The sequence below is a fragment of the Branchiostoma floridae genome, chromosome 18 (genome assembly GCF_000003815.2).
Source record: "Branchiostoma floridae strain S238N-H82 chromosome 18, Bfl_VNyyK, whole genome shotgun sequence".
Classification (NCBI taxonomy): Eukaryota; Metazoa; Chordata; class Leptocardii; order Amphioxiformes; family Branchiostomatidae; genus Branchiostoma; species Branchiostoma floridae.
In genome coordinates this window covers 6,448,155-6,457,967 of record NC_049996.1, presented here as the reverse complement: position 1 = coordinate 6,457,967, position 9,813 = coordinate 6,448,155, and the positions used below count along the sequence as shown (strand labels likewise).

General features: G+C 40.5%; 1 long non-coding RNA gene across 2 annotated transcripts; it reads left to right on the top strand.

Moving 5' to 3' along the window:
• The first annotated feature begins 6,089 nt into the window (after nt 1-6,089).
• On the top strand, nt 6,090-9,379 carry LOC118405993. Of its 2 annotated transcripts, XR_004829972.1 has the most exons (4): nt 6,090-6,132; nt 6,542-6,621; nt 7,424-7,508; nt 7,686-9,374. It is a non-coding gene; the product is annotated as an uncharacterized LOC118405993 (long non-coding RNA). The 2 variants fall into 2 exon arrangements; XR_004829971.1 differs by having other exon boundaries at nt 6,542-7,508; nt 7,686-9,379.
• The last annotated feature ends 434 nt before the right edge of the window (nt 9,380-9,813 follow it).

Below are 9,813 nucleotides of genomic sequence, written 5' to 3'. Positions count from 1 at the left end.
AAATCTGATTTACCTTCCATGGACGTTTCAAATTTTTAATCGTGAGGATGGGGTAAATCGTTTATTTTATGGCTCGAAGTTACATCCTCTAAGATTTTCTTGTTTATTGCTTTCTGTACTAGAATTTGAGTCCAAACCATTTCCAATCTACTTATTTGCAATTCATTATGTACAAGGTACTTTTAAAAGTAAATTTTATATTTATACTCATTTAATTATATTTGTTAACTGAAACTAAGTTTTGCAACGTTACTGAGTTATGTTATCATTTAATGTATAATTGTCACATGTTATCAATTATCATATTTCTATTATTTGTACCATTTACTATCATTATTATTACCTGATTATCATTACACTGATATTATTCATTATCATTTACTGTAATTAGCATTCTCTGGTTTTGTAAATTTATATCAAATATTGTTAATGTATATTGTTAATGTAGATGGGGAACAATTAGACCGAAACGTTTTTTTTTTTGTTCTATAAGTTCTGTAACTTTACTTTAATATGTGCAAATATGATAAAAGAAAAAGATTTCATTTGTATAAATCAAGTAGAACTAGAAAGGCAGACAACAAATACAGCATATTTCAATCCATCTCCATCCCCATGCGAAAATGTATTGTTCCATACCAACCTTCCGCAAAAATTGACCTATAGCAAAACATCATCCCACTGCAAAAAGGATTTTATATTGAGACCGATATTTGCTCTGGAGCAAATGGAGCATATTTCAATCCATCCTCATCCCAATGCAAAAATGTAATGTTCCATGTAATGTTCCCTTTGCAGAAATTGACCCACTATCACCATCCCACTGCAAGATCCCCCCCCCCCATACACACACAAAAATTGACTCTTCCGGAATACCCCTATGTATGCAAAATGGACTAGTCTATGTTACCCATTTTCCATTCCTAGTGCTAAAGCTTTCCCAATACCAAATTACAGATCCGTTGGCTTCGCTCACTCGGTGGTTTCATTCGGTGTTTATATCAAAGGACCAGGCGTAATGACACCATATACACCTCGGGGCGGGTCATTAACCCTTAATTATTCACCAGCGTTTGTCTAGAACGTAGTTCTATATTTATTCTGACTGTTTTCACTTCTTTAATGATTAGTTATTACTACTTTCTTTCAATAAACAAAAAAATGAAGTATTGTAAGATTTGTCTTCACTGCAGGAAAGATAATTGCAGCATTTCGTATTTTCAGAATCAACATTCAGGAAAGATATGGTAATATTTCTCTAAAACTAAACATGGCTGTTGAGTGATACCTGCTGGGGAAAAGTCAGTAAAGTCTTTAAAACCCTGCTTAGGCCTACGTCACATTACCCAGGGGTCCGCGCGGTGTCTCACCGATATAGGCCCCGACCGGGCTCTGAATTCGGGTAGACATCGGCTCACACAGTCACAAATAACTTCACGCGTCCCGTTAGAGGTCCCGGGGGGCTCCGGTGGGCATTCTGGCGGCTTTCGTCAAATAGTCGTATGCTTGAATCCTTTATCGTTCGATGTCCGGCAGGCACCCGTGAGCTGCCCTGGGGATGCCCCCTGGTACGTCATAGGCGTCTGACAGGGGGTCGGCCGATGCACCCCGTTTAGATAACTGTATGGTCCTTCCGAAAATAGTTAAATCAGGTTGGTAGAATATAGGAGAATTCTTTTTTTACACAACCGGGGCGAGGGGGGATACAAGCTTCGCCACGTTGGGGGTTTTCTCACCGCAAAAGCGCCACCTACATCGGCTACATATAGCGATGAAAAGCAGAATTCCAGTTAGAAGCTCTGACGAAGGTGTTTGAGAGACATCGAAACGTAAGCAATAAGTACTCGCTGGTTGTGTAAAAAAGAATTGTCCTATATCCTGTATGGTCCCTGTCGTACGACCCGCGAACCACGATCAGGCATCCTGTGAGCTTTTTTCGGGAGATCGTCAGGTGTTTTTTTTTGGGGGGGGGGGGGGAGTAAATAAGCATTGGTTGGCCCGTCCTCGTGCCACGTGGACCTAACACTAATAGAAGTGGAAAATGTCACTGCACTTCAACAGGCTGGGCTCGTGCCGCTTGCTCAGCTCAGGCCGAGGGTGGCGTTTCATTCTTGTTCTTGCTACATGGATAGCGGAAGAAGAGAGACAAGCGGAACGCATAGCCACATGATTCCAGTTAAATCATTTGACCCTAAATGCTTCAAAGACAAAGTGGATGCTTTTTGGGAGCAGTGGAAAGCTAAAGAAAGCACATCCAGTGTTAATCAAAATTGGCCTAGAGTCAATTGCAAGAGTGGTTTCATTTAAATACCCAGGCCTTATTCTTGATGACAAATTAACATGGAATGAACATATTGACAAACTCTTCTCAATGGTAACCCAACGAGTAGGTTTACTCAGACGTCTTAGACCTTGCTCCACAGTAAATATAGCTGACATGTTGTACAAAGCAATGGTACTCCCCCTTCTGGATTACTGTGACACCGTGTGGGATAGCTGCGGAGTGGGGAAACAACAACAACTCCAAGTGCTACAGAACCGGGCTGCCAGGGTAGTTCTGCAACTCAACCTACAGTCCAGCAGTGTCCTCGGCCTTCATGAGAAGCTCAGCTGGCAGTACCTCGCAGGGAGAATGCGGGATCATGTGTGCATTATGGTTTATAAGTGTATAGCTGGGCTAGCACCAACATACCACAACTTTCACAATTACCAAACCAGACAGACATCACTCCTATACAAACCCTTTTTCAAGACTACAACAGGACAACGTACATTTGCCTACAGAGGTGCTAAACACTTTAACTCACTACCAGCTGACATTAAACAAGTTCCAACATTGAAGTTATTTAAATCAGCACTGAAAACTCTCTAAACTGAATAGGCAACCCAGGCGTTTGAAAATAAACAAACAAACAAACAAACGGCAGCGCCAGAGAAGATGGTGGTGGGTTCGGCTCTGGTTAAGGCGCTGACCTATGTTTGGGTTCTACGATACGCTGATGAACGAGCTAATGCTAGGACATCATTGCGACTTTAAGTCCTTTATGCGCATGGAGCACCTGCTTATGTGCGACCTTCCATTGAGAAGAGTAGACAGTGAGTTTTTTTACTACTGATATTTCCCTGATGTTTTTCCCGCCGGGCCCCTGGTTCATTTTAAGTCCGACTCCAACCAGGGCCCCGCCCGAGACCAAAAATAACCCGGCAGCCGCTGGGAGACCCACAGGACCCCGATCAGAAGTGCCAAAAAAAGCCCGTAAATTACCCGCCTGGGTCCCAATGCGGAAACGTGACCATGGCCAAAATTGTCTTGTTTAGTGACCGAGGGATCCGGCCGTTGCCCTAGCGGTGTCCCTGGGTGACTCAATGGGTGCAAATGTTTGTAATGTAAGAGGGTTGGGCCTCTGTCCGGGCGGGTACCGCCGAGGGCCCTGTCGATGTGTTCACGATTAGTTGACGGCTTACATTCTGCGTATTTTCCTACCAGGGCCTTTGGTTGATTTTAAGTCAGACTTGAAAATAAGCGGGGCCCCGCCCGAACCCCAAAATATCCCGGCAGCCGCCGGGGGTCTTACCGGGTCCCGCCCGAAAGTGCAAAAATCAGCCCCTAACATACCCGTCCGGGCACCTTTGTGGAAACGTGACGTTAGCTTTTTTGACACATCTGGAGTCTTTAGAGCTCCTCTTTGAGTCTCAGTATGGCTTTTGACCAGGTAGATCAACGGATAACCTTCTCACTGTCATTTCAGAAAAAGTTGATAGAGCTCTAAATGCCCGGTTCGTTACTCTTGACATATCCAAGGCCTTGGATATAGTATAGCACGCTGGGCTCCTCAGAAAACTAGTTTCCTACAGTATAAGGGGCCCTATGGCCAACATACTCTCATCTGTTCTCTCTGACAGAGAGATAAACGTCGTCCTTGATGGTCAGTCATCCTCATCCTATTCACTTAACGCCTGGATACCTCAGGGCGCAGTTCTTGCACCAACGCTCATTCTCATATCCATGAACGACTTGCCTGACCATATTCTCTGTGAACTTGCTATCTACGCCGATGACTCCACCCTTTATTCTTGTTCCAACGGTCCATAATCCAGATTAGTCAAGACAGAAATGGCAGCTAATTTAGAAATTGGAACTTCGCTTGGTTGTGGATTGGGGGACAAATGGCTAGTTGCATTCAACTCTTCAAAGACCAAGCTCCTTTCCGTTAATAGATATCGGGAACCTTTTCTCTCACCCATATTTATGAATGGAGATGTGCTACAAGAGGGTGACTTCTTTCGCCTGCTCAGTCTGACCCTCTCCAAAGACTTCTCATGAAGAAGTTACATAGAATCCATTGCCAAATCTGCAGCTATGAAAGTCGGTTAACTTCTCCGAGCCAGTAATTATCTCACTTCAGAGGCTGAGGACTTTAGGGGTGTTCAGAAAGTACATGTTGCAGTTTTAAGTCTGGACTCTAAGTTTTTGTCATAAAGTGTCTTAATGCAACCCGGTAATTTATGCAGATTTTTATGACGTCATGAAGACGTCATCAATTATTATGGGGCCACGCCCAATTTCAGAAAAATGAATCCCCAGACTGAACACCCCAAAAGTCCCCAGCCTTGATTTTCTCGTACCTTACAATTTTGGGATTTTTTGCAATTTTTAAGTAAAATGCATAGTTGCATTTCCTTTTCTATTTTGGAATTTCTGATTGTGACGGCAGTGTATCGCTTCCCCCTGGCCTGATCCCACTGATCTGGGCTGTGTTGTAATGTCTGCAGGTTTAGCCCTACCTATGAATATGTATGTATGTAGCCCTATATTAGTTCCAACGATATATCTTTACTATCACTAAATGTCCGTGGACTGCTTGAAAAAAACAAAAGAAGGTCATTGTTATCATATGTAAAAAACCAAAAGGCTGACATAGTTTTCCTTCAAGAAACGCATTTCACTGCAGAGACAAGAGATGTTTTATCTAGAGAATGGCAAGGCCCTTGTTTTCAAGCCTTCGGATCTAATTGTAGCAGGGGGGTAGCAATATTGATTAAGCCTTCAGCCAATTTTATGTTAGTAGACTGTAAGTACCTAGACAATAATGGAAGAACCCTTCTACTGAAATGCACCATTGATGATACAGAGTTTTGCTTAGTTAACATTTATGCCCCAAATAGAGTTAAAGAAAGAAATACCTTTATTATGAAACTGTCAGATTGGTTAAGTAGCTTAGACCCCACTAACCTAATTTGTGGTGGAGATATAAATTGTGTATTGAATCCTGAATTTGATAAAAAGGGAGGTAGACTAGATACTGCAGAAAGGTCTGCTAAAGTTGTGAAAAAGCTATGTTCTAGATTAGAAATGTGATGCCTATAGGTTAGTTAACCCCACCACCCGACAGTTTACTTGGCGTAATCTTACAAAAAATGTAGCCTGTAGACTAGACTTTTGGCTAATTCACAAGACCCTTGTAGGAAAAATTGGCAAATGTGATATAAGACCTGCAATACTTACTGACCACCAAGCTATATTTCTAAAACTCAAATTCCATAACTGTGCCAGAGGCCCTGGAACTTTTAAATTAAATGTAGATTTATTAAGAGACAAAGAATACTTTGAGAAAATCTGTAACTTAATTCAACAAGAGAGTATTAAGACCACTACATCAAATAGAGATAAACTAGATTTATGTATGATTAAAGTAACTGAGTTTTCAAAACACTAGAGTTAATATATTGGTATTACCAATATGAACAGGTTTGCTGTGAGTGTAAGTTATGTGGGTGTAAATTTCACCAGAACTAGGGGACTTTAAGTCCTCATCAGACTGGAGAAGAGGCAAGCCGTCCACGAAGTATCAGTAACCCTGCCGGGAAGTAACGTTCAGAAATGCAGAGGGAAATGTGATGAAAGTTGAACCGGATGTCATAAACACGGCAATAATCCAGCACCATCGACGGCAGAAACAATGACAGCAGAATCGTCAGATAGCGAGACAACATCGTTCACAGAGACAACGAGTAAAGAAGCAACGGCTGCCGGCCTCTATGTGACACGTTCGGAACGGACATCGAAACTGCCCGAAAGACTAAACTTTAGCAATACAGATGGATTTTTACTGGGATTTCTGATCATGAACTGTGAGTTGATCTTTTTTGTTTGTTGTTTCAGCTTGTTGTTCTCTCTACTGTTTGTAGAAGAGAGAGCCAGGCTGTTCTGTTTCATTATTTTCTGAAGAGGTGCCACTGTTTTCCATATACAAAATGTAGCTCAGAATCAAACTGTTTTCTTCAATTTGACGGCACCACCCATGTTATTTTATGGAGTGGTGACACTGTTTTTCAGGAGAAAGAATCAACTGTTTTGTTTCGTTTGCCAGAATGGCCCCTGACCCTGTTACTGTCTGTAAAACTGCATGTATGTTATTTTCTTAAGAGAACAGTTATTTGCATTTTTGATTAATTCCTGCTTAAAGTATTTCTACATTTCTCTTGTAAACTGCCTCCTATGGAGAAATGGTCTCACCCTGAAAAACCTATAAAACTGCAGGGGAAGTTTCGCAGCAGCCAGTTCCAGGGACGCTGCTGGAAGGACCTGAGTGCTTCCAACAAAGGAGAAGAACGACAAAGGTGACGACATACATGATCGTCTTCTGAACACACAGCTGCTACCCAACCGAAAAGCTCTACTCTACTCTACTCTGTCATGATAGCTTAGCCTGTAATTTTCTTACTGTTCGTTAATACACAGATCTACCTATAATCAATTCGCCCGATTTTAGAATAGTGTTATTTCATTGGAGCTCAGGTTTATGGAAAAGCCTGGGTGGTCTACCAACTTGCATAACTCTCATATACAGGCGGACGCTCTAGCAAATTTTGAAATTGTATCCGTGCAAATGAATTTTTAAAGCCATAATTTACTCCAAAGGAGCATGTTCTGGTTCTGCTAATAATATTTCTGATTCCCATAGTTGTATTAGCCAACTGACATGAACTTGGACAAGGTAACAAGGAAACATTCCGAGTACACTCCAAGTTATAATTAGAGTACAGCCAGGTGTTCCTATTATATTGCGAAAAACCATTGGACAAACTTCAACTGAGGCGATCTTAAGAAATATTTTGTTGATCTAAAATTACGTTTGGAATGTATTTCTGGAGCCTTGTTGGACAACTTATATCCTTAATGACTTTATTTTCCACTTGCTTTTGGTTACAAATGGGCTTTGAAATTCGTCAATCATCCCATTGAAAGCCATACTTTAGACTTGAAAATATGCCTTTAAAATTGGGGCGCTTTTAGGATATCTAGGTCCAATTCTAAAAACAATGTTTGTAGCGTGTATGTGTGTGAAAGTTGTTCATCATTTTACATCCTAATTAACTGAATTCTTTTTTATTTGACCCCCAAATTGACCTGGAACTTCAGCAATTATTCCACAGGAGCCCATCAAGCATCACACCCCATGGGTCTACATGAAGGGGCGCAACACTCAGTTACTGGATTCTAAATGGTTAATTTATTTGTTCATCTGTGATTATTTTTTCCACAAATTAAGTCGATTTTGCGTTCCTCTGGCGTAAAGTATGACTTTCAGGCCTGCTTATGATACCAAATGTTGTTTGCCCCACGTGGTGAACAATCGTCATAATTCTATTTTTGAAAAATGCTGTCTTTTTGGCGAAAACAGGTCTGACGTCTTTTCTGTGTGTGTGCAACAACGGTGCCGAGGGGAGCGATACAACACCCGGAACAGTGTCGCCCGAAGAAGAATACCAGGCCGAGAGCAAAGCTGCATGCTGACAAGCGATTCTTCTGCAATGTCAGGAGTACACATTGAGGGCACAGGCAGTAGAAAGCCTGTCCTACTTCAACGGTCCCAGAATATGATATGGTAGAAATGCCATGAGCATGCGCTGTTCAAATTTGTATATGTAATTTTGCGTGCGACAGGGATCGTCTCCCCTCGAATGTATTTGGCGCGTGCTGGAATGTGGTTTGAATCATCACTTTTCAGTGACTAAAGTCTGAATTGTTCAAACAATTGAAAATGAAAATTTGAACGTGTTTGAACCTATTTTTATACATGTTGGAAACATTGGGAAAGTAACGGTACAAATGTCTCTTTATTTCAAAGAATTTAGAAACATATGTATGTGTTTTTGTCATCTTCCCCCATAAAAACTTTTATTACCCCCATAAAACAAGCTGCAAAGCTGGATCTTTTGTTTGGGTCTTGTATCTTTAGATTGATTTTCTTTCGTGGGCACTGGTGACTCTTTGTAAGATGTAAGACTCAATTTCCTGTACTTGGAAGGGAATGTGTGAATTACCCTCTTCCCAGCCCACTGACCATGTTATTCACAGATGTTTGCACATGAAGACTGAACCTTTCTGTTTCACGTAAAAGATTGAACATAGGCATGTTTTACACACATAAGGCAGAACACTGAACATACTTCTGGTAACACAGAAGTCCGAGTCAATGGATATGAGCATCCATCTGTTTGGTATGTTCAAGACTATACATGTACAGCATTCCTTTTTCCTCACAGGTTTGTACATGTACACCCTTCTGTTTTCCACAGAAGATTGTATATGTAACCATTACATCTGTTTTTCATATTCTATACTGCAGATGTGCAGTTTTTAACACGGTACATCTACAGTCTTTTGTTTTTGAGACGACCACCCTCTAATATAAGCACTTCTTGGTGCCACAGATGCCATAAAACGCCATGAACAGATTCCATTGACCAGTGAATTCTCTTTCACACTATCTACTTATCCATGAGAGCAAAGAGGTCCCAAGTTTTTCCGCCTCCTTGATGGGAGGTAACTCTGACTTGATTAATTCAACTTGAAACTATCATAATATTATAACTATTCTTTTATATTACCCCTCTTTCTTTTGTTAACATATGTGATACCTTTTTTTATATCGACATGTATACCTTTATTTATAAACAATGTTATTACTACTATTTCACAAATCTATTTCTCAACCTCACCATATATAACTGACGATATGCACTATATCATTTATCAATATTAGCCCTGTTTGTTTTGTTAACATGTATACCTTTATTTATATACAATATTGTAACAGTACAATATATCAGTTATCTATCATGATATTAACTATTCTAACTATTTTGTTCACATATATACCTTTATTTATATCTACATATATACCTTTATTTACATACAATATATAACAGTATTCTATAACAATGTTATTACTACTATTTCACAAATCTCTGTTTCTCAACATATATGACTGTTATCTGTCAATAAAAAGCACTGCAATTGTCGCTGTTTCATTTGTACATGTATTTACCTTTAGCTATATATCGATACCTTGCTACCATACATATAGCAGCAATCTCATCCCCAACTACATACATGGTATGATTCCAATAAACTCACACAATAAACTAATCCTTCATGCTTGTGGCTCTTGCCCGTCCTCACAGTTTCCGACTGTTACCGACAAGACCACAAGATCACATTTCCACACCATCCCATCCCATCACTTCTTACAATTTAATAACAAACTAATCATTCATGCTTGTGGCTCTTGCCGTCCCACAGTTTCCCACTGTTTCCGACATTTCCACGTCATCTCATCATTCTCTGCTCATTAACTATTACGTCAAATCCAGACTTGCGTCACACTTCCCGTCATACACCGCAAAACAAAATGGCGGCGCCCATGTTTGGAAACAAAATTTTGGAAGCAAAAACAATACAGGTTTTGCTATCGCAATATCGCAAACCTGTAAATATGGAGCCAAGAAAGCCAGAGAAAGCAGAGA